This window comes from Pezoporus wallicus, unplaced genomic scaffold (assembly GCF_028554395.1).
Source record: "Pezoporus wallicus isolate ANWC-B61680 ecotype Strahan unplaced genomic scaffold, APGP_CSIRO_Pwel_v1 contig_3817, whole genome shotgun sequence".
Taxonomy (NCBI): Eukaryota; Metazoa; Chordata; class Aves; order Psittaciformes; family Psittacidae; genus Pezoporus; species Pezoporus wallicus.
In genome coordinates this window covers 11450686-11474939 of record NW_026635157.1, presented here as the reverse complement: position 1 = coordinate 11474939, position 24254 = coordinate 11450686, and the positions used below count along the sequence as shown (strand labels likewise).

The 24254-nt window shown below is 38.0% G+C and overlaps 1 protein-coding gene across 10 annotated transcripts in view; it reads right to left on the bottom strand.

Moving 5' to 3' along the window:
* PTPRK (protein tyrosine phosphatase receptor type K) overlaps positions 1-24254 on the bottom strand; it is a 400993-nt gene that overhangs the window by 96573 nt on the left and 280166 nt on the right. The window lies entirely within an intron of this gene.

Here is a 24254-nt window from a genome sequence, read left to right as displayed (position 1 = left end):
AGGTACCCAACAAATACGGACTCATTACTAGAAGTTATCATCCTTTGTACAGGTACCCTGAAGTGAAAAGTAACTGACAGTCTTTTTTTACTTCATTCTTCTCTGGCCTCTCTTTGCAGGCTTCAATCAGTGATTAAGACTTAGCAACAGTGAGAAAAAGAACTGTTAATTAGCAGATGCAAGAAAAGCGACCAAAAGGCTACCCAGCTGTCACTGCTGGCTTCCCTTCTTGAATGCCCCCTTACCAGTTTTTTCTTCACCTCTGTAAATTACGTAACACATCACAGTGGTAAAGAGTCAACAACTGTACTCTGATTTATCATGCCATCAAGCAATGCTGTATACTAATTATACTAATTACCTTACTGAGCTAGCAGTTACAAAAGTCATGCAGATATTAATTATTGTTTATTATGTAGTAATTAAGTTATTCATTCAAGCAAACCCCCTTAGAAATAGTACAAAAAGTGCTTCTGGATATGTACTTGCATCCTGCTTCTTTTTGATCCCCAAAACTTTGCCTCTACATTGCTCTGAACGGATATCTCTGACCTGCTACCCAAGCTCAGCTGCTCTCCACACATGCAGTTCCACCAGCAGAGTACGAGATGCTCCCCAAGCTGTCACCAATGTTTCATTATCTCCCTAGTGCATTCATTCCTCATGCAAGGCTAACTTTTATCATTAAACTTAATTAAAATTATTACACAATGAAAATCATGACCATGACTATATATACTAGAGTTTCACTGGAAATATAGCAAGGGTTCTTTATACCCTGATAATACATCTTTCTTCATCAGAGAAAATAAAGCCTGCTGTAGGTACAGCTTCAGCCTTGTATTCTTGCTGGTGTAAGGTAGAGAGTCAAGATTGTTCAAGGAAATGAAATACAGGATTTCTTTTTCTGGGCATAACAGTTCTTTGTAACTTGCATTTATGCAACTACTGTCCCAAACAGGCTAACAACCTGCCAAAAGCACAGATGGTATATTGAAATAAGGAAATGTGAATCAGTGTAATCTATTCAGCATGCAGTTTGTCAGACAAACTGCAAACATTTAGTTTCAAACATCAAAACAATCAAATTCTAAATATAACATAAAGGTATCCCTAGTAACATGATGAGTGTTGAGGATTAAAAAAAGTGCTATTTGTTTCCATGATCTGTTCCCTTTCTGGATTTTGAAAAAGCATGTTCTCTTTGCCCTTAAATGTTGATTTATCATATACATGGTGAAAAATACAAATGAGTAAGTAGAAATCCTGAGCAGTAGCTTTCTCAACATAATGTACACTGTAACAACAGAGATGTGAATCTGAAAGATGGCATTGAAAAGGTCCTTGAGAGATAAGACACTTGAAGAGAAGGTAAAAAAAAAGGGGGCTTATAGAGTAAACAATGGCTGGTGCTTTAGCAAGTACAGACAAGTCTGAGGCAGTCAAAAAAAGACAAAAAAAGGGGGCAGCAACACAGCACAGCTACTGAAATTGCTGGCAGGAGTCTCCAAGGAATCAGTATTTTCATTTTAATAATTTCCTTTTTTTTTTACTAACCTAGGTTTTGTCTCAATCACCTCACAGCAGAGACGGAATTCAAACCTGAACTTAAAATTTATTGGAGCCTCTAATATAAACACAACATAATACATGTTGTCTAGTCATGAAGGTTGAACCTGTTAATGTCTGAAGCTGAGTAATCAGTAAAAGAAAATTCAGTCAATTTTCATCTTGCTTCTTTCATGACAAGACTTAAACTGCATTCACACTATGCACTTTCAAAAGAGAAGAAAAAATAAAAGCTTTGTTAATCTTAAAGAAACATTATTTTAGAATTCTATGCAAATTTTACAAGTGTGTTACAGTATCAGAAGAGATACTGAAAAGCATCCTTTATTCACCTGTCAAAAAGGAAAGAATGAAAGACAGAGTGTGATCTCACTTTCTCACAACTATTCCGTTCTTTGGCAGAAATTAAACTTCTGCAACATTGAGATGGTAATTAAAGTCTGCAGAGTCTCTCAACAGCTTTGGTAAACTCTGCCAACTGTCCCACTGCTCCTAAAATGATGCTTTAAAAACACAATTTTACTCTTGCTTCTGGGCAACATTCATCTCGGGCTCTCCAGAGGTAAAGACCAATTGTTTTAAACTACCACACCACAAAACCTCCATCTGTAACACCTTAGTAGAAAGCAATTTTCAAATAATTATTTTTCTCAGATAAAGCACCATTGAAATTTTGAGTAGGCTTCCCAAAAATCTCTGCATTTCATTAAGAGCAACTGTCTTGATGAGGGCAAAAAGAAGTGTTCGTCTTCCATTTCTCCCTTTTCCCATTACACATTAAGATCTGTGTTTCACAAAAACACTTCCTTAATGCTACTGGGATTTAATTTCAATTTATGCGTTCACTTCTGACCTCCGGATACTTTTTCAGCGCTACTAATCCTGGGAAATCAATTCACATCTTGTCTTTCCAGTTGCAGTTTTCCCACCTTTTTCTTTCAGTCACATCTAGAACTTTTATTCAAAACGCATGGACATTCAAACAAATGACTCTCACTTCTTGCTGAATAACTCACGTCAAATTTGTACTCTATGTCAAAGAGGGAAGAAATAAGGGTCTCAAAATATCTGTTCGTTCCTTATCCTATCAGCTGAAATTTCAATAATAATGGCAGAAAGCACTTAATATTTTCCAAACATTAATCTACTAATTACCCCTATGAGACAGGTAAATGGTGTTAATCCTTTTCTGCAAGGAGACACAAAAAGGTTAATAGCTTGTTCAAAGCTACAAAGTGATTTACTGCCAGGGCTATAAGAAAACCGAATGCTACCCAGCTCCCAGGTCACCGGTGTTCTGGCCACCACATTGCATCAGCCAGCATCAGCAGCAGCAGTTTATTTGCCGATGTTTCCACTAAAACGCTAACTCCACTGCTCACTTCTAAGGGGGCTTTTTTTTTTGGGGGGGGGGGGGGGTATTTTTTTTTTTTTTTTGGGGTTTGTTTTTTTTTTTGGTTGCTGGTGGTGGTTTTTTGTTTTTTTTTTCTTAGAGTAACTCTGACAAAGCGGAACATGGCCAGACACTAAGTGAATAGCTGAGCATAAGGACAAGTTATTTAAAAAACATAAGGACAAGTTATTTAAAAAACAACAGTTTGGCTTATTCATTTCGAAAGATTTCTTGATTGAGAGCTTCAAATTTGAGTTAAACTGCATATTATTTTGCACCAGATCTTGTATTTAAAATGAAAATTTTAGGGAGGAGGTATTCATAATTTATTTCTTCAAGCCTTTTTCTCCAGCAGAAAATATGTCTGAGATGGGAGAAAATTCCTTTTGGTGATAGCAGAAAGTACTCAGGGCTTCTGCTGTTACAGGAAATTCAATATCCTGTGACTGTATCAAGCTCTTAAGACAGCTTCTGCCAGTCCGGATATTCACATCTTCAAACAGATATATGGCAGTAAGGCATAGGGAGGATTTGGTGGTGGTGATGGCAGGGTGGCTTTAGATCTTCCCAGGCCTCACTGTTGGTGGCAGGCTCCCTTCTGTCAGACCCTTCCTGCATATAGGCTGCTACTACAACCTGTGCTCCATTCCCCTCTCTGCTTATGGCCAGCTTCTCTCTCTACCCTTTGCTTTCAATGCCTAGCAATACCCAGCTCTGTTATCTTCTTCCTCCTCCTCACCCTCCCTTTATCTCTGGCAAACAAATACTACCAAGTGCCTATTGCCTCATCATCCAATCTGACTGTTTTTATGCTAACTGAACCAATTAAAACCAGAGGCATTGGGAGACTATAAAAAAAATAAAACCCCCAGAATAATGAAAAAGATCTCTATACTAGCACAGATTACTAAGTCTTCATTCCTTACCCAGGAATCATGCTAAATAAAAGAATTATAAGCACATGGAACTCACTCGCAACAATTTATGGATCAAGAAGAAGATTTAACCCAACTTTACGGTTGTTCTTTAAAACAAAGAACAGCTTTAGTAATTCTCCAAAGATTAATAATCCACAGGTAGATGGCAAAAGAGACAGAACCTGTTGACCCCATACCACCTCTCAACTGCAGGAAGATTTAATAAGACACTCCAGATAACAGATAAAATTAAATTCAATTTCTTTAGTGCTTGATAAGCAACACGTGATCTGACAGGTCAGTATCAGAGCCTCTTTGTAGAATTTATACAGATATGGCAGTGAAAACAAAAGCCTTCACAGTTTCAGAACCAGCAACTTTGGGATCCCTATCCTGCTCCCACCTAACTCCTTCGGGTACAGCATTACACTGACTTTAAATTTCTGCTTTAACCACACTGACTGAAATTCATAACCAGTTTAAGAGTGACCCAGGTTCCCTTCATTGGTGACACAGGAGGCAAAAAGTAACTGGACATGGTGTGAGATAATGCAGAAATCTGGATAAGGTTTGAGGATACTGCAGAGAGATGTGGGGCTTATATAAAATAAAAACTCTGACATTCAAAAGCAAATGTGTGATAATTATTAAAGTAGTAGAGTAACTTTGGCTTAAGATAGTATCCTCATAATTTAAAACATGGTGTATCTTGCAGGGGCTCACTTAATTATCTTGCCTTGCAGTTTTGCAAAGCAAAAACCAAACCAAACAAAAATGACATAGAATCCTCAATCTGAACAGTCATTGAACAGCCCCAGACTTTTCATCTATGAGAACATGAGTCTCTCTGTCCTGTGGCTTCTGACCTTTCCAAGATGGGTCTCTTCTTGGCATGCGGGAAATAAAAAGAGGATTATTCTAAGATGTCACTGTGGCTCCTGCTGCTTCCTTCGTTCATACAAGGTGCTACAACTAAAATGTTTCCAAAACAAAACAAACAAACAAACAAATGAAGACTTAATGTTATAGTCCTGCTGCTGTAAAGAATTCTTCAATTCTAAATACAATTTAAAAAGACTCCTGATAAGAGCATGGAAGAATGACATAAGTGAAAAACACTGGAGGAAGTGCAACCCAAACCAGACCAGAGCTATCAAATGTGCAGAAAGAAACTTATAGACAACGGTTTCTGGCTTTCTCATTTCAGTTGCATTACTCTCAATAATTACATTTTTCATTAGCAGACAATGAATCACATAGAAAGGTTTCATATATAGAATCATAGAATAGTTAGGGTTGGAAAGGACCTTAAGATCATCTAGTTCCAACCCCCTGACATGGGCAGGGACACCTCACACTAAACCATCTCACCCAAGGCTCTATCCAACCTGGCCTTGAACACCACCAGGGATGGAGCATTCACAGCTTCCCTGGGCAACCTATTCCTGTGCCTCACCAACCTAACAGGAAAGAACTTCTTCCTTTTATCCAATCTAAACTTCCCCTGTTTAAGTTTGAACCCGTTACCCCTAGTCCTGTCACTACAGTCCCTAATGAAGAGTCCCTCCTCAGCATCCCTACAGCCCCCCTTCAAATACTGGAAGGCTGCTACGAGGTCTCCACGCAGCCTTCTCTTCTCCAGGCTGAATAGCCCCAACTTTCTCAGCCTATCTTCATATGGGAGGTGCTCCAGTCCCCTGATCATCCTCGTGGCCATCCTCTGGACTTGTTCCAACAGTTCCATGTCATTTTTATGTTGAGGACACCAGGGCTGCACACAATACTCCAAGTGAGGTCTCACAAGAGCAGAGTAAAGGGTCAGGATCACCTCCTTCGACCTGCTGGTCACGCTCCTTTTGATGCAGCCCAGGATACAGTTGGCTTTCTGGGCTGCGAGCGCACACTGAAGCCAGCTCATGTTCGTTTTCTCATTGACCAACACCCCCAAGTCCTTGTCTGCAGGGCTCCTCTGAATCTCTTCTTTGCCCAATGTGTAGCTGTGCCTGGGATTGCTCTGACCCAGGTGTAGGACCTTGCAGTTGGCATGGTTAAACTTCATGAGGTTGGCATCAGCCCACCTCACAAGTGTGTCAAGGTCCCTCTGGATGGCATTCCTTCCCTCCAGCGTATCAACCGAACCACACAGCTTGGTGTCATCGGCAAACTTGCTGAGGGCGCACTCAATCCCACTGTCCATGTCAGCAACAAAGATGTTGAACAAGACCGGCCCCAACACCGATCCCTGAGGGACACCACTCATTACTGGTCTCCAGCCGGACATTGAGCCATTGACCACAACTCTTTGTGTGCGGCCATCCAGCCAGTTCTTTATCCACCGAGTGGTCCATCCATCAAATTGATGTCTCTCCAATTTAGAGACAAGGATGTAATGTGGGAGAGTGTCGAATGCTTTGCACAAGTCCAGGTAGATGACATCAACTGCTCTACCCCATCCATCAGTTCTGTAGCCCCATCACAGAAGGCCACCAAGTTGGTCAGGCAGGATTTCCCCTTAGTGAAGCCATGCTGGCTGTCACCAAGCACCTTGTTGTTTTTCATGTGCCTTAGCATGCCTTCCAGGAGAATCTGCTCCAAGACTTTGCCAGGCATAGAGGTGAGACTGACTGCTCTGTAATACCCTGGGTCACCCGCTTTCCCTGTCTTGAAAATGGGGGTTATATTTCCCTTTTTCCAGTCATCAGGAACTTCACCTGATTGCCATATTTTTTCAAATGTCATGGACGGTGGCTTAGCAACTTCATTCACCAGCTCCTTCAGGACCCGCGGATGGATTTCATCAGGTCCCATGGACTTGTGCATGTTCAGATTTTTAAGATGGTCTTGAACCAGTTCCTCTCCTACAGTGGGCCCAAGGTCTCTTCATTCTCACAGTCCCTGCGTCTGCCTTCCAAGACTCAGGTGGTGTGTTCAGAGCATTTGCCAGTGAAGACTGAGGCAAAGAAGTCATTAAGAACCTCAGCTTTCTCCAACTGTAGGGTACCCAGTTCTCACGATAGCTTATGGAGAGGGCCTACGTTGTCCCTAGTCTGTCTTTTATTTGCAATGTAACTATAGAATCCTTTTCTGTTATCTTTCACATCCCTGTTGGTATATAGATACTAGGTTCCCTCACATTGTAAAATTGGTTAAGATTGTTATATATACAAGTGTATTACTCATTGAAAAGGATTGAAGTTATACATTTCAACAGACAGCCAAATCCTGAACAAGAACTACGTGCATTGACTATGATCACATCTGCACTTCAGTGAGTGATACGCTACATGTCCAAGGAGCCTCCTATAATTATGTTATGAACAAAGCTAACAAAAATCCTTAGATACCATGAACTGTTCTAGAATATTCATGATGAAATCCCTGTGTTTTGAGGATTATTAATCTACAATTCCCCAAAAATTTAGTTCAGACTAACTCCCAATAACTCCATTATTTAACAATATGTTGGTACTTCAGGAAGACCTGATTTATTCAGACATCCCAAGAATGCCATGAATTCCATTCTCATTTCCTTGCATCATACTGTCTTTATGACAGAATAATTCTTGTAACTTCTAATCAAGTTTCTTGTTTTTCACATTCATGTAGTTCATGAACTGCTTAACTTTAGCCAGGGACTCTTTCCTACCTATTTATGTTTATTTCAAGTCAAACACACACAGCATCACACTACCAACTGGATTGATACAGACTTTTCACATATTATTGGAATAAGTTATTATTCTGGGTATTCCAAACGTTGTAGTATCTGCATTCCATCATACTCAGAATATATAAAAGCCAGGCTGTCTTGTACGTAAATACAGGTTTTGTTTGTTTTGGCTTTTTTTTTTTTTTGTTCATATCTTGTTCCATGTCATCAGTTTAGAGGCCTGACTTCAGGCAGCCAAATCTGAAAACTTGGGCACTCAATCTTTTTAAACTTAGAAGCATGAATACAGTGCGATCATGAAAGAGAAATCAAAGTTGGCAGAATTTGTACAATTTGAAGTAATTTCAGCAGTCTGACATAAAATGAAAAATTAACAGGTACATATTTCCGCAATAAAAATCTAAGGCATTACCCTGCATCTCCTTTCTCAGATGTGTAACACATAGAGAATACAAAACAAATATAAATGCAAACACAAAAAGAGTCCACTTTATGTGTACTAGTATGTCCATCTTCTCACTGCATGAAATATGAACCCAGAATAAATGAAACAATGGCATTTATACTGTACCAGCACTACAGATTTATTATGTTTCAAATGAAGGTTAAAATGCAATTGCATGAAAATCTATGAGCTTTTTCTCTTCTCACTTCATGTAGCAACTGACTTATTAAGCCAGCTTACAAATTTCTTATTGACCACATACCTCAGGGAGCTGAAGAAAACATCTGAATTATTACATAGATAATCAGCTGTATTACACTGGTTTCAGTAGCAATGAGGGGATATTCTATATATTTTACGATGTGCCTTTTTGGATGCAAAGCATAGCTGTCCTTGCTTCAGAGTAGAGATGAATAAAACTCCACTACTGACAATTATTTGTCCATTCCCTCTTGGTAGTATGTTTATCCTATTGCCTCCATGCATGATCAACAGTTTGTGCATCCTTAGCATGTAATCAATAGCTGTGAAGTCTCGTATTAGCTTTAGAGATTAGACATCCCTTGATAATAAATTCCGTTGAATTGATTTCTTCAGTTTCGCTTAGCTGCAGAAATCCACTTTTTTCCTGCTCTCCTCCCGCCCCCCTCCCCCCGCTCCCCAGTCTAAATTAAAAGGAGATATATAGTGTAGGAGAAGAGAGCAAAAGCTGGCATGACCTTTTTAAGCTCATTCCTCCAGATGAACAAAACGTGGTGATGTAAAACATGAATCAGCAGGTCAACAAGAATCAGACTGCAAGAGTAAACACAGGCAAATCCTAGCATTACAAAATTCCTACGAATTCCAGGACTGCAGGGGTGAAGTTTGCACGAAGTATATTACAAAATTAACAGTGATGGGGAAAGAAAATGAACTTATGACTTACGTATTAGTGGCATGAATATATTAAATCAGAATGGAAGACTCATAATCTAAAAATCATATTATGAATATATTAAAAAAGAATATATAAATATATTTTAAGAACAGACATATATACTTTTTACCTACCTTAACACTGAACCTAACCACTCAACATCACGAAGAAAGCATTTACTAACATTTATTTGAATATAAATCACTAGTTTGCTTAGATGACACATTTTTCGTTTTTCTCCAATGCACATTCATAAATATCTTTTTATGGTTTTGTTTACAAACAATATATGTAGGAACTTAGGTTGTTATGAGTATTATGCAAAATGCCTGTGTTGGAGTAGACTGAATAAGCAAAATAAGAGTTTTCTGTGGATATCATTAAAGATTCAGTTCCTTTGTCCTGTATATAAAAATTGTGGTCCAAGTCAGCAAGCATAGATATCAGCATATGAAAGAAAATGACCCAATGTAGAGCACATTATATAAAAAATACATAGTAAGAACAAAAGAACAAACTTTGAATAAACTTAGGGCCACATTCACCTCTGATGACTAAGAACTGAAAATTGCAAGTAGTAATTATGATGCCCACTTAAAACTATATGTGTTATATATATACACAGATATATATATGCACATACACAGATACTTGTTCACATACAGATAAAACATCCACCAAAATACATTCTCTCTCTCTGCACACCTACTGAAACATCCTTAACCTGGTTTGCCCCTGTTCCCATTTCATCCCATGTGGTTCCTGTAGGCCCTGGGTTCCAAACTTGTAGCTCCTGTTGTACAGAAAAGTTTTCCTTAAGCGTCTGTAAATTTATGTAGTAAATTGGCTTATTTTTTTTCATTGGTTCATACATTCATTCATTGACTCAAAATATAAGCAAACTTGTTTTCGTCATAAAAGCTGACCAAAAAAACCACAGGTGAGCAAAGAAGAATTCATCTGACATTAAAATCTTGAAGAAAATCAGAAACTATTCACAAAGATACTCAGAACTCTAAAAATGCTGGTAAGGTGCCAAGAGACAAATTATTTTTTTTTAAATTAGATACCTGATTACTGTAATCTTTTATTACCTTTGGATTTTGATGAAATTTTATTACTTAAGTCACTCAGCCACCTGTGAAAACTCTTCTCAATCTATTGGTCAATGACCCATGCCAAGTAACTACCGAATTGTCATACTTGTCCCAGGTTAAAGAATCCTTTTTCCTTATGCCTCCAGCACACCTTTAAAGCTGGTATTTCTTTACAGATATTTTATACAATGAAAAGCTTCCTGTACATTTTACGCAACCCAATTTCATCCCTTGATGTAACTGAGAAAACAGAATGTATTCTTGAGTGAATAGGCAAAGCACTGTTTATAATTTGCTAATGGAACAGTAGTGAAATTTTCAATAGAAAATACAGCCCAAAGTTGTTAAATTCCAAAGAAGTTCTGCTCCCTCTCTTCCCTCAGAATTTCTTTAAAATGTCTGTTTTCAGAAAGGGAAAGGATGATAAGGAATATTTGCTTTTTATGTCAACTTGCTGTGCAGAACTCACATGGTATCAATTCTCTTTCCTACCATCATCTGGCTATGAAGATTTGTAAGGCCATTTTGGGAACTGGGACCTAATGCTGCAGACCTTTTGTTCTTGGACTACCTTCACTCAAAAGTAGCAGGGGTCTGCAGAAATGAGCTCATGAGCACCTCTCCTCTACCATGAAACAGGGCCCTTACCACAAAGAATGCAAAAGCAACAAAAAGGCCTCTGCTGCAAACAGGCACTAGAAAGTTGGGGAAATGCCTTCTAAAAGAGACCATGAAACCTAAATAATACATTTCCATTTAACATTTAGCTGAATTAAACACTCTAAAGAAGCTGCCCTGCTGCTTTACTTTCAGCCAGATAGTGTTTTGCAAAGCTACTGCTTCCTGTCTAAGCAGAAACCTGGAAAATATAAAATAACTCACCCTACAGTAAAAGAAGGTAATTTATTTTAGAAACAATCTTCTCTTTGAAAACTTACTCTGAAGTATTGTGGTTTATCCCATGATCCCAAGACACAAAAAATGCTCCTGAAAAACTATCCCAGAGTATTTTCACTTGACAGTAAAGCTGGATGAACGATAACAGAAAAAGATGCAAATGCAGCAACTTACTGGAAGCAGCAAACAATTTTAGATGCTGTTGATAATAACTTAGCCTCCTTTCAAAAGGTGTTTTCATAAAAATTAAGCAATGAACAATTGATCCTACTTTATACAGAACAGATGGTGTTGTTAAATACAAACCTACCTTTCATTCACATGCAAATGTAATGAATTAGTTCTTCACTTGCAGGAGTCACCTCTTTTTACTATCTGTTCTGTTATGCTAGATACCCACCTAGAGATCTATCTAGGTCAGTATCTATAAACACTAATTTTACCATGTTCTGACTTTCAGAAAGATATTATACTAGCACAGTTGTCTTGGCTTCACTGTCACTGCAAAGCAACTGCCAATGTTCTACTCCAACCAGCAGTACTGTAAGTCACCCAAGAGAGTGTCAATCATACCTGCTATGGAGCTATTAAATTATTTTTTTATGCCTATGCTGTACATGCTGAATCACTGTCATCATACAGTCACAACAGAATGCAACAAGGAAAGGCAGCCAATTAGTCAAGTCAAGGCCATATAGGCAAACACAGTATTAGTTTGGAAGTGCAGACTAATTGTTGGACACCAGCATTATGTCTGTCACTTAAATGAGATTTACTGCAGAGTGCACCAAATGCTTAAGAATAAAAAGAACAACAATCTCTTCCTCCTAACTTATAATGAAAGGCTTTAAAATCATCCTGAATGTCTGTTAGGCAATTTCAGGGCTAGCTTTTCTCTTTTGTGTTTTTTTTTTTTTTTTATTCCCCCCCCCATCTGTTAAACCACAGTCAACCCATCAGCTCATAGTATCTGAAGGGGAACTATAGGGATGCTGGGGAGGGACTCTTCATTAGGGACTGTAGTGATAGGACAAGGGGTAATGGGTTAAAACTTAAACAGGGGAAGTTTAGATTGGATATAAAGAAGAAGTTCTTTACTGTAAGGGTGGTGAGGCACTGAAACTCCTCAGAGTTTAAGACTTTTATGACTGGTAATGATAATTTTTTACTTACATTCCAAATATACCTGAGTCTTGACATCTTTTGCATTCCCTTTTATGGCGATTCCATTTACATTCATACCCATTCATACCAGCTAGCCATGCCATTCTTAATCTCACACTGGCTATACTCTTCATAACCATCTTCTTTTTCTCTTTCTCCTTGATTTGCACCTTGCAATGATAGCTGCTCTTGCCCTCCCATGTGTACTGGCTACTTCAATATTTAGGCAAAACTATAATATAATTATTAATTTGAGCCATAACAATTACATGTGCTAACAGGCAAAACACAGCAACTAAAAACCTCTAAGCACGCGTTTGCCTTTACCAGTAGCCCTTCACTTGTTACTTTTGACTCGGATATCTGAAAGGCAGATTGAATCATGACATCACAGAACGCTTGAGAAGAATCCAAACCAAAGTCTCTTTTATACCTGCTATAGCACCAAGCTAATACACTGCTCTTTTCAGCACTGCAACAAAATGAGTGATCTGTATTAACTGGTTTTGAGCAAAGGCTTTATACAGCAATTGAAGAGGCTGATAGAATATATTATTTTCACAGCTAAGCATTTAAATCAAACCAATTATTAAGAGGGTGAACTAGTTTATTTAATAATGAGGTCTATCATCAGATATGTGTGCCAGGGCCGTAGGACTGGCTTAAATAAGTGATATATAGTCTGTAGCAAAGGGGGCATATACTCTGTGAAGTGAGAGCACAGGTTGCACTTCAAATATAATTCGTGAAGGGCTTCAGCAAAAAAGTCACCACAGCTACAGAAGTATCTAAGCAAAGAATGTAATCCATGCTCTACTTGCAGTTTGGCTCCAGAGGAACGTGTCCCTCAAGAAACACATCTAGTAGGCATTCATTCCAAAGGGTCAACTACCTAATTAAGCAGGGCATATGAAATGAAGCTGCTGAGGAGCCTGCTGATTGTTTTTTTGGTTTTGTTTTTTTTTGTTTGTTTTTTTTTTTTTTGTGTGTGTGTGTTTGGTTGGTTTTTATTTTGTTTTGTTTTAATCTACTCTCCATTTAAATTCAGATTTTCTTTCCTAGACACAAAAATCTTCAAGGATATTTATCTGAAATGTCTGGTTGGTTTCTTTGTTGTTGCTGGCTCTGAAGTCTCATTCTTGCTTGTCTGTTTTGATCAGGCTATGACTGAGTAGCATGCTAGGAAAACTATATATCTTAGAAAGGAACTGAAATACTCTGAGTTAGCTTTAATTATTTTATCATGATTAACAGATCCAACATAAATTTGAAGTTACCAAAATATAAAATATCAGAAGAGGAAGTTATCCATAGACTCACAAGAAGTTAATTAAATTCAAAAGCCCACAAATGAAACAGCTTTGTCTTTAACAGAACTGGCTGGAGACAGTTTTACACAGCCTGCTGTTGACACAGTGGTTTAAAAGCCTGATTATAACAATCAGCATTTGGCATTTGAGAAGGACATGTAATAAAGTCAAAAGATACCAGATTTTATTTACAACAAAATGATACTGACTCATTGCAAAGGTAAGTGAGGTTGTAAAATTTGTGTTACCTTCATCTCCATTTGAGTATGAAAATTTAACAACTTTCACCTCTTTAACATTCCTTGGAAAAGGTCAAGAGGATAAGATTTTTTTTTTAATTATACTGGTATGAAGTAAAAGCAAATGACGGAGCTGTAGCTACAATTACAACTATGCTTTGGTAGCCCACAGCTGATAATATCCTAGTGTTATGTGGCTCGTGCTACTGCTTGAGCTCAATTGCCTTCAGATAATGTACCTGGATTCCACAATATGCCTCTTTGGTGAAACCAATAACTGAAAACAGTGGTAATTCCTCAGAGAGATATAATTTATGGCAATTGTCTGTTCCCACCACTTTTCTCAGTAATTTGTTCCAGTGATTAATAGCCTCACTGTTAAAGATAAATAATTGTGCCTTAATTCTAATTTAAATGAGCCTGACCTCAGCATGAAGTCATTTGAGGTTCTTACATTTTTCCTTCTCCAGAGGAAAAGGCCTTTTGTACCTGGTATTGTTTCCCTCATACATACATACTGTATATTCACCTCTCACCTTCTCTTTGATAGACTTAAACGATTGAGACCTTTAAGTCAATTTCTGTAAGACTACATCTTAAACTACGACTCTTTTTGTTGCTCTTTTCTCCATTCCTCCCAGATCTTCATCAGTGTGGTGAAAGCATGCACACCAGATGTGTGTGCAGTAAACCAGTACTGGTCATATTCATAAAATCACATCTTTCCTCGTAGCTATGATCCTGTTTTTATCATAGCACTATGCAAAGAAACACTGCTGACTTCTGACCTATGTCCCTCACAATTCTTTTTGGGTTTCTGTACTACTTCTAAATACATGCATTTATTTACATTTGTGTGTACACGGTAGGGAGTATTAGCTATGCTATCATTATTTTATAAACTATGAGAGGAGGGGAAAAAAGTAAAAATTAAGCCCCAAATTTAAATCTCAAAGCAAGTGCAAAATATCAACAAGTGTAATGTCATAAATTTATATCGTGAGCTATCTTGCCTTTGCAGAGTCTCACTTAGCAGCTCAAAATGTAAATTTGATTGCAATTCACAATCAAAAGATGTAAAAGATTAAAAGTAGACACAACAAGCTAAAGTGAAAGGCAGTAAACCTTATCTACAAGCATTTTATTAGTTTACTTCAGCCGTTGCCCAAAATGAAGACTACTTTTACACACATTTGTTTAAATTAAAATATGACAATTAAGGCATATTATCAACTGCAGAGAAAAATAAAACAAAAGCAGAAAAGAATGTCAAAGCACTGGAAAAGGGGTTACACCATCTCCCTATATAAACAACACAAAAAGAGAAGTCATGCTTCACTGCAAAGAACATTCATACAATTTTTTTCTTAAAGACTAGTGTCTCACTGAAAGTCTCTGAAGCTTCCCCAAGGACAATGTGAATTAGAGTCAGAGGCCAAACGTAAACATACTTCTCTGAAACCTAATCCTTCCCACTTAAAATGCTCCTGCAACTTCTGACCAGGAAAACCACTGTGAGTGCACTTGTAGTTTTGCCTGGTTTTCTTTAGGGTTTTCAAAACCAAATAACTCAAATCTGAACAAGCATCAACACAATTAAAATAAAAACATATAATCTCATTTTGCTACTCTATATAAGATTTTTTTCCGTTTTAAAATACTGTCTTCTGGCATTATCAACATTAGAGTGTTCTTCACTTTCTCCATGAACACTCCTCTTTTCCCCCTGCCTCACCTGGCTCCCTTAATGCTTATACTCCAAAAATGCTCCATCTTGAAGGCTCAGTTGGATTCTCCTACCACAGTTAGAAAAATATTTCCCTGCTCTTGATTTGATCTAACAATGTGTCATGGTTTAACCCAGGACACAATAACATCAGCAACTCCAAACACAGACACAGCAATGCAAGATAACTCTCGTTCCACACCAAGGCATAAATCTACGGTATTCTGCATTTTATTACTTGCAAACAAGAAATGCAGTACTGAGATACTGATACATTCACTGTGAACTTGTCACAAATGTGTTTATAATCTTCGCAACAATCTGAAAAGCATTTTAAAAATCAGTATTAATATACCCCAGATTCTCTACCTTCTCTCTACCAGTGCCAGGACCTCTCTTGCTTTCTCAGGGCTTTGACCTGAATGGGGCATCTCTGAAGAGCTCATGTCTTCTACAGAAAAATCAGAAGGGACACAACAACACCCAAAATTATGTTTGGAATGCCAGTCTCTCATTCCCTTCAGCCCACCTCCCCTCCACATAGAAACGAGAGAAAACATCTCAGGTCCAGACAGCCTTAGGCTTCTGTTGTGTGAAGGAGTGGACTGCCTTCTCATCCATTTTCCTTTAGTCTTGCAAGTGTATACTATAAATCAATAAACAAGCTGTTACATTGATTTTTATCAGGACATTAGATGCTGAATTAACTAAGCCTTAAATAAAACAGAATTCCAGCAGAGGAAATTTCACAGTCTGAATTGAATTAACACAGTCAAAAATACAAGTTTTCACCCTCTTCTGCTTAACACTAGGAGCTGAAGTCTGGGTAAATTAAGACAAAATCTCTAATAACAACACACTACAAACTTTCCAAACACCTGAAGGAAAATCTCATGAGTTACATTACAGCTAATTCATAATACAGTATACAATTACTTTAAATTATTCTATGTACTTTATCCCCTTACTCAGATTTTATTGTTGATACATGGATAGACAAGTAACCTTTAAAGAACAGCTTTTACAATTCCTCTGTAGATTATCAGTATACTGGACACTTATTATGACGTTTATTAATTATCATATTTCAGAATCAACTTCTTTTCATATGAAGGTGAGGTATGTATTTCCATCTGTATCTTTCAGCTTAACAGTCACAGTTATCAAACATCCTGGGAAGCCTCCTTCAACACACTTTTATATTTGTCACTGGTAATATCAACTCCCCATTTTGTGTACAAATACTGCAGTTACCCTGTGTATAGCACACCTGAGAAAGAAGCTAACGCAGTAAATAAGGAAAGCCTCAGAATTACTTCTCTCCCCACCCTGAACAAAATAATATTTCACAAAAAGAATGTTTTGATGAGAAAAATCTAGAGGTTTCTTGGCAAATGCAAGCAGGTTAGAAGTTATGTAATAGCAACAATACACAGCATAGACATAGCAATCCACATATTATTACAGAAAATTAACTGATTTTCTGTAATAGTGCCAGAATTAACAAATCACTGTTAAAGACGTAATACTGTATTTCTAAAAGTGGTATCTTTTGCCGCCAATTCTGTCTCTAAATACCAAACTAGTAAAGGAATATTCTCTATTGCAAGGAATCTCTACCTAAACTTCTTCATTTTTTAAAATAATTACTGGATTTATAAAAGAAATAAAACTACAACCCATATAAGACAAATACTCCAGTTGAGAATACACAGTATTCTGTGTATAGTAAAGTGCTTCCTAACCCTGAAAGAGGGTTAAGCAGACCGACCCAATGCTAAACAAGTAGGAAACAATTGTCACTTAGCACTGAATTACACAGCAATCCAAATTCTTAAGTCAAGCTTTAATAGGCTAGCTCTATTATGTACCCACTGCATAATGAACCAGCTGCCCTCAACAGTTTATTATCACTTAGGATAATAAATGAATAAATTAAAAAAACACAAATATTTAATTTCATACTCTCTTAGCAGAAAACAACAACAACAAAATAAAAACCTTATTTATTTGTTTGTTTTACTTTGGAACGCACCTAGCAAATTTTGTTTTAAATGAATTCATTCAGTATTTTCCTTTTATTTCATATCGCCCTATACTTTCAGGCTTTATAGTACATAACACACAATTCTTTCCCTTTCCTCAACCATATGGGATCAAATCCGCAGCATTACTTCGTTTTCACATATATGACACATACGTAAGAAAATAGCAAACTATCAACATTCTGTTTTGCCTCTAATACACAACTGGAAAGTCAAGCAGCATTTGTTAAAACTGTTCCAAGAAAATCTAATTCTGTATGTTTAGGACAGCCTTTCAGTTTGGAGCTTTTTTTGTTGAAATGGTAAATTTCCATGCTCCTTAGTCAAAATAAAAATTGAAAAATAAAATAAATTTTAAAGTTATAAAAGAAATAAATTATGATATAATCAGCTCACATGTTCAGAGGTTTCAAAACTGTCAAAAATACATAATCAGAGATGAAACATCTGCTGTGACGACAGAGGGACTCAAAATGACTAGTGAGCAAGAGCAAAATACCCACAAAGTGAAAAAAAATAAACCTCTTGCATTCCTTTCGCACAGCATTTGTTTTGCTTTTGATATTTACTTCCCAGCTACTCCATGTAAACTCTTATTAAAGAAAAGCCTTCACATTTGACGTGCCATGAAGCTGCTACAATTACTCTCTGATAATCTTGACAGCTACTGTTGACCTTTTGCCATTGGCTGTGATTTTGCATAACAAGAATAATGCATATGACATTTTTACTACAGGAAAACTTCGGAAAGAGATAAACATTTTAATGATTAGGAAGGTTTCTTTACGCTCCAGGACTTGAGATTTGAATGCCCATTGAGACAGACATGACTATGCCAGTGCAACCCTTGCCCAGCACACGCAGCAGAGCCATAGCTTGAGTGCTCCACAACACCCAGCCCCCCCCCCCCCCCAGTTCTTAATAAGCACTGTATCAGGCTTTTATACTGCACAAATGTATGTAACCTGTGCTACAGCATTTACCTAGTACTGCTTACAAACATCAAGGTTTCCTACTCTATTTCAGCTTATATCAGAGAGACTTATTTCCTTCCTCCCTTCAACACAATTTCTGATCCCTTTCCCCTAAAATGGATCTCCTGGATCCTTGAAGACAACCATTGCTATGTCCCCTGAAAAACACGGCTGAAAACCATGACCACCGTCAACAGAAGCAGAAACACTGTGTATAAATATTTGACTTTTAATGTGGATATACTAAGTGTGATCTTGTAAGCTAGTGTTTAAGTTGCCTAAATTGTTTAATAAATAGCAATCTTTGATGTCAAACAGAAACAAATTCGGCTACAAATCTAATTGCCTTAATCAAAATGATGCAATGCTTAAATTATAATATTGAAATAACTCTTATGTTTTAGAATCATAGAATCATAGAACAGTTAGGGTTGGAAAGGACCTTAAGATCATCCAGTTCCAACCCCCCTGCCAAGGGCAGGGACACCTCACACTAAACCATCTCACCCAAGGCTCTGTCCAACCTGGCCTTGAACACCACCAGGGATGGAGCGTTCACAACTTCCCTGGGCAACCCATTCTAGTGCCTCACCACCCTGACAGTAAAGAACTTCTTCCTTATATCCAATCTAAACTTCCCCTGCTTAAGTTTTAACCTGTTACCCCTTATCCTATCACTACAGTCACTAATGAAGAGTCCCTCCCCAGCATCCCTATACCCCCCCTTTAGATACTGGAAGGCTGCTATGAGGTCTCCACACAGACTTCTCTTCTCCAGGGCTTCTCTTCTCCAGGTTTTGATAGTTTTAGGTACCAAATATCAAGATAGGTGAAAATTAAGGATTAGCCTTTGCTCTTGATTGTTTACCTTACCCCTTCTATCTGTGGAAACGGTCAGATTTTAATAGCTTCTTATTTACCTGCCAATGAAATACATTTCATTTTCCATGGATTCTTTTAGTTCTTTTTGTTTAATGAAAATGATAAAGGCATAAACCAAAGAACCTTCAAAAAATACAGTGTATTGCTTTTGTGTTCTGTGTATGCAACGTATCATCTTTGACAAACTTTATTATGTAAAGCTTGCAGTGAATTAACACTTTCTGGTTCTCTTAAAAAATCCAGTTACAAAACGAGCATAAACTTACAACCTCTTACTCATTTTTGCTCTTCTGGCCACAAGTCATCACAATCTGTACTGGAACCCAAACCAAATTATACACAATCTACTCTTCTACAAATTAACAACAACAAAAAGAACGTGATTAAAAAAAAAAAAAAAAATCAAAGGAGCTCTTCCTACCAGCTGTCTCTTCCTCCCTGAACACCTGCCTATTTGGAGTTTGCATCTCCTCTGAAACGTCAAAGTGAATTTTAAACCCATTGTAACGTTTGGTGGCTTTTTCTAGAAATCAGATTATAAAACACCTGCTCATCTCTTTCCCTCCACTTTCTTGAGTTGGTATCAGGCCGAGGAGCTGAATTTAGCTTTCCAACATCACATGCAAAAGGAAAGTCGTTAACCTCCTTGCAAGTTCATAACTACCTGTCACTTTGCAGACTACCTGTAGTATTTAGAGATACCTAATTTCACAATAAAGGGCACTTAACACCTGTAAAGTAATTATATCTACCAAATGTTGTTGGCCTGAAATATGAATATATAATTGTTTCTGCCATCTGTTAATTATACTAGTTGAATCACTTATTTAATCATATACATTTACTTGACATCTACAAACTTTTTAATAGCTTTCACAAATGCTATTCTGGCACTCAGGCAGAACTAGAGTCATTGTTTATGCGTCCCACAAGGAAAAAGCACAGATATGTGAGGTCAGATACTCCGGCAGCTCCACAAGATGAGAAGGCATCTAGTGCTAGACATCTCCTCAGCCTATCTGAGCCAGCTAACAGCCAGCGGAACCAACAGGGCTTCCAGTAGAGGCAGGGCCATTGTTAGCCAGCAATAAGAATGTCTGAAGACCCAAGCGAGAAGGGATGAAGCTGGCAGAACAGGATGTAGAGGGAGTGACAGTACAACCTGGTTTACTAAGAAAGCCGTCCAAGCATTCCTCAGGTTAATGATTGCTGCTGCTGAACATCTACAGGTAAGGAATCCATGCAAAACATTGAGCATTATGTCTACAGTAACAAACCATATCACAGCTTTGGCATTGAGCTTGCATTGTCCTCTCTAGCCTTTTTAAAGCACCTACCAGTGTCCAGCTGAGGCTACTTTGAAACACTGAAGAACTGCTGTACATGCATATTTTGGAGATCAGCAGCTTGAATTACTCTAAAACTTCCGATGCAAATTTCAGTGTCACTGAGACTACTTTTCTGAGCCATAACAATGCAAATCCAGTATTGCTGCTAACAGAGCACTGCAAGAAAAGGTGTCCCTAGTTTAAAAAGAAAAAAAAAAGCATCAAAGTTACAGGTAGGTTCTTATCATTTGCACATTGAAATAATTATTTTAACAAGTAATATTTTCACACATACAGACATATCCTCACTTCTTTCTATCTTGGAGAAAAAAATTAACTTCAACCTTTTTTCAAAAACGTCCTTTCTATCAGTATATCATTAAAACTAACAGCAGGTAAGAAACATGCATAAAAATTCTTGCAAGAGTCAGGATAGCTGTCATCCCACAGAAATCAATTTATAACTTGGTACAGTACAGTTAGCCCCATCTTATCTCTTAGTCTTCACAGCTGGTTATATTCTACACTGCTCAAAACTGCTGACCTTTCCTACAGCTACCTAAAAATTTCCTGGGGTGCTTGAACATTAATCCAGAACTCACAGTTGAACTCTGCTGGTTGTCAAGTTCAAATAGCTGAGACAACGTTTCCAGCCCGGTGTGGTGGTGGTGGGACAGGAGCACAAGGAATATAACCTGATGGTGCCAGAAACCTGGGAAACACTGGGACAGGTACAACTCATGGTCATCTCTACCCTACAAGGCAGCAGATCTGCCTGATAGAGAAATAATGGTATTTTTGATGTGACAAACGCAAATGCAGCTTGCAGAAAAACAACAGCACCCTTATGCTTGTACACAAGTCGAGACATTCTTGTAACAGAAAAGTATTTTTTTTAAACAATTCTATTAAAAACCCAAAGAAATGAATTCAGATGAATCTACTTATTCTACTTTGCAGCTACTTTGCATATCCTGATTGATAAATAATATCTATTGAATCCTCTAGACAGAAAGAGCAGCGAGTTACTTTATTGTCCATAACACCCAGAAACCGGCTACAAAAACCAGAACTTTGCCTGGAGCAGGATTACAAATGTGTATTTTGCTTGGAAAGGCAAAAGGCATGCAGTCTGTCCTTCATTTCTAGTGGACATCCTGGATTTCTCAAACTTCCCCACTTTTCCTGGGAAGCAGCTGCAACACGCCATCACACTCACCACGCAGAAAAGCAATGCATGGGGCTGGAGCCAAGCATCAGCTGAAACACACATCCACCCTCCTTCTGAAAGAAGGAGGAAAGGGATTAGAAAAGGCAAGATGAAGGATGCTGTCTTTGAAAAAGTCAACAAGAAGGTACCAGTGGTGCCATCGAGGTATTAGCGGGCCTGAGAGCAGTGGGGAAACACCAGGGAGGGCTGGGCAAGGACTCAGCTTGGGCCCCAAAGTACACAGATGCTATCTTTCTGTGCACACCACAGAGACCTCAGACACCTCCAAAACCTTCTCTGAACATGCAAATGATGTCTTTAGAGAAATTAGGAGAAAGTTAAGTACACTTTATTGGAATCAATTATGACTATTAGCACAAATATTGCAATTAATAAACAGGTTAGCAAGTAACTTAAAAAAATGTTGAAGGGATATCTGAGTATAAAGCAAAGCCTTAGGCCATAATTGTCTCTCCCTATTGCTCAGAAGTTCCCCATGTAAAGATGACTTGCTAAACCATCAAACTTCCTCTAGAGAAATGAGGAATAAATTGAAGTCACATGCTGTGACTTTTTCAGCAAGGATTTAAAAAATTAAGAGGATTTCATCAGGTATCACAAATATATCACCAAGAGCTACGGGCTCAAGATCTAACATTCTAACTATGCCTGTACTGATTTTACCATTTATTTTGATACTAGTCTTCCCTTTTTCTCAAGCAAATGTCACTTTAAAAGCATGTGAATGGTATTTGGTGAGGACAAGCACAGCTAGGTGCTCTGCCAAGGACTATGAATGCTCAGAGGCAGCTGAGAAAGAGAAAAAGACAACAATCTGAACACTAGTTCAAAAGGATTAAAAAGAAAACTAGCCCAAGATTGGAAATTCAGGGAAGACATAGGCAAAAATCAGTGCATCACACTAGATAAAGGCAAAGTACCCATTTAAATACACTTACAGTACACACAAGAAGCTCAAGTGAAAGCAGAGAAGTTTTTATTACCAATCACCATAGGAATCTTTCATATTGTTAAAGACAATGAAACTGCAAATGAATTCGGGAAAAGTTATCAAGCTCAGAATTGAACTATATTCTTTGCTTAGACATCTTGGTAATTAATAACTGAATTTAATGCTAAACTGCTTATTGCCTGTCATTTCTTTCCATATGCCAAAGCAGATAACTATGCATTATTTTCACATTTGCAAGTCACGCAGGAACATAACTAACCATATCGATAGTGTATTATACACACTAGAGCAAAATTATTTATTTTCTACATCAAGAACTCCTTTTTCCCCAGTATATGCCTCCCTCACCCCTCGGCAGGGGCTAAGCCATGCCTCTTGTCTGGCCTGGCATGCTGCACACAGGTCCAGATGCTGTTCTGCAGACAGAGCCATTCATTCCTAGCATGGGCCTGGATGCCCTGAAGTTTACTTGTTTGACTTTTTTTTTTCTCAGGTGTACCACTGGGTCTAATAAATTCTGTAATTTCCCACCATAAAGCTACCTCCCTATAGCACTGGCCATCAAAAATAGAACAGTGCTACTATTCCTAAATATTTTGCATAGTGAGGCTCCCACTGACTCCAGTTGTAGATAAGAAAAATGAGCAGTTCTGTAGCTTGCTCCTCAGGACCCCAGTGCAGGGGCCCAGATGAAATGCTATCAATGGTCACTTGTGAAATATCTGGTTTAATAAGACCTGCCTAGAATCACTCTGCAATTTCCAGGCAATCCAGGGTTTTGAGAGCAGAGCTCATTTTCTTTCATCAAAAAGGGATTCTCTCTGTTCCCCAAGTCTTTTGCCTTCTTTGCCAATGAGTCTCAACTTTCTGCAAATCCAGTAAGGGTCTTGCTGCCAAGACACCCCTTTATTATGTAACTGATTCTTTACGAGACACCCCAGAGCACAATCATCCTCTTCACTGAATGAGCTAAAGATTACCGCTAACGAGACAATTGCACATTATCTCAGCATGTACCCTGAAGAGGAACAAGTAAAAGATTGCACGGGCAATCAAAATCTGGCATTTCCTAACTAACAAAGGCTTGACTTTGACACCTGTGTACAAAGTCTTTTCCTTTACAGAACAAGCTGTGCCATCATGCAGATATCCACAGAATCATCAATAGCTTTTGAGCTTTCAAGTCCCCAGCAGAGACACCTGCAGCTTTGGCAACAGGGAGGGACTAATAACCTAATGCAGATATATGGAACATTACTTTGGAGGGATATCATACTTTATGATCAGTTTTGCAGTTTTATGCTGGCATTTAAAAAACAGTGACACACAGCAATCCTGGAATATGTTTCAGGCTCACTTCTCAGCTTTCTCTAAATCTGATCCTTTCTTATCTCTCCTCTAGGCTGTCTATGACCCACATCTACTTTTTCCCTTATTTCACTCCTCTTGCCATTATTACTTCTCCAACAAGACTCTTTTGTTTTGACTCCAGGCTT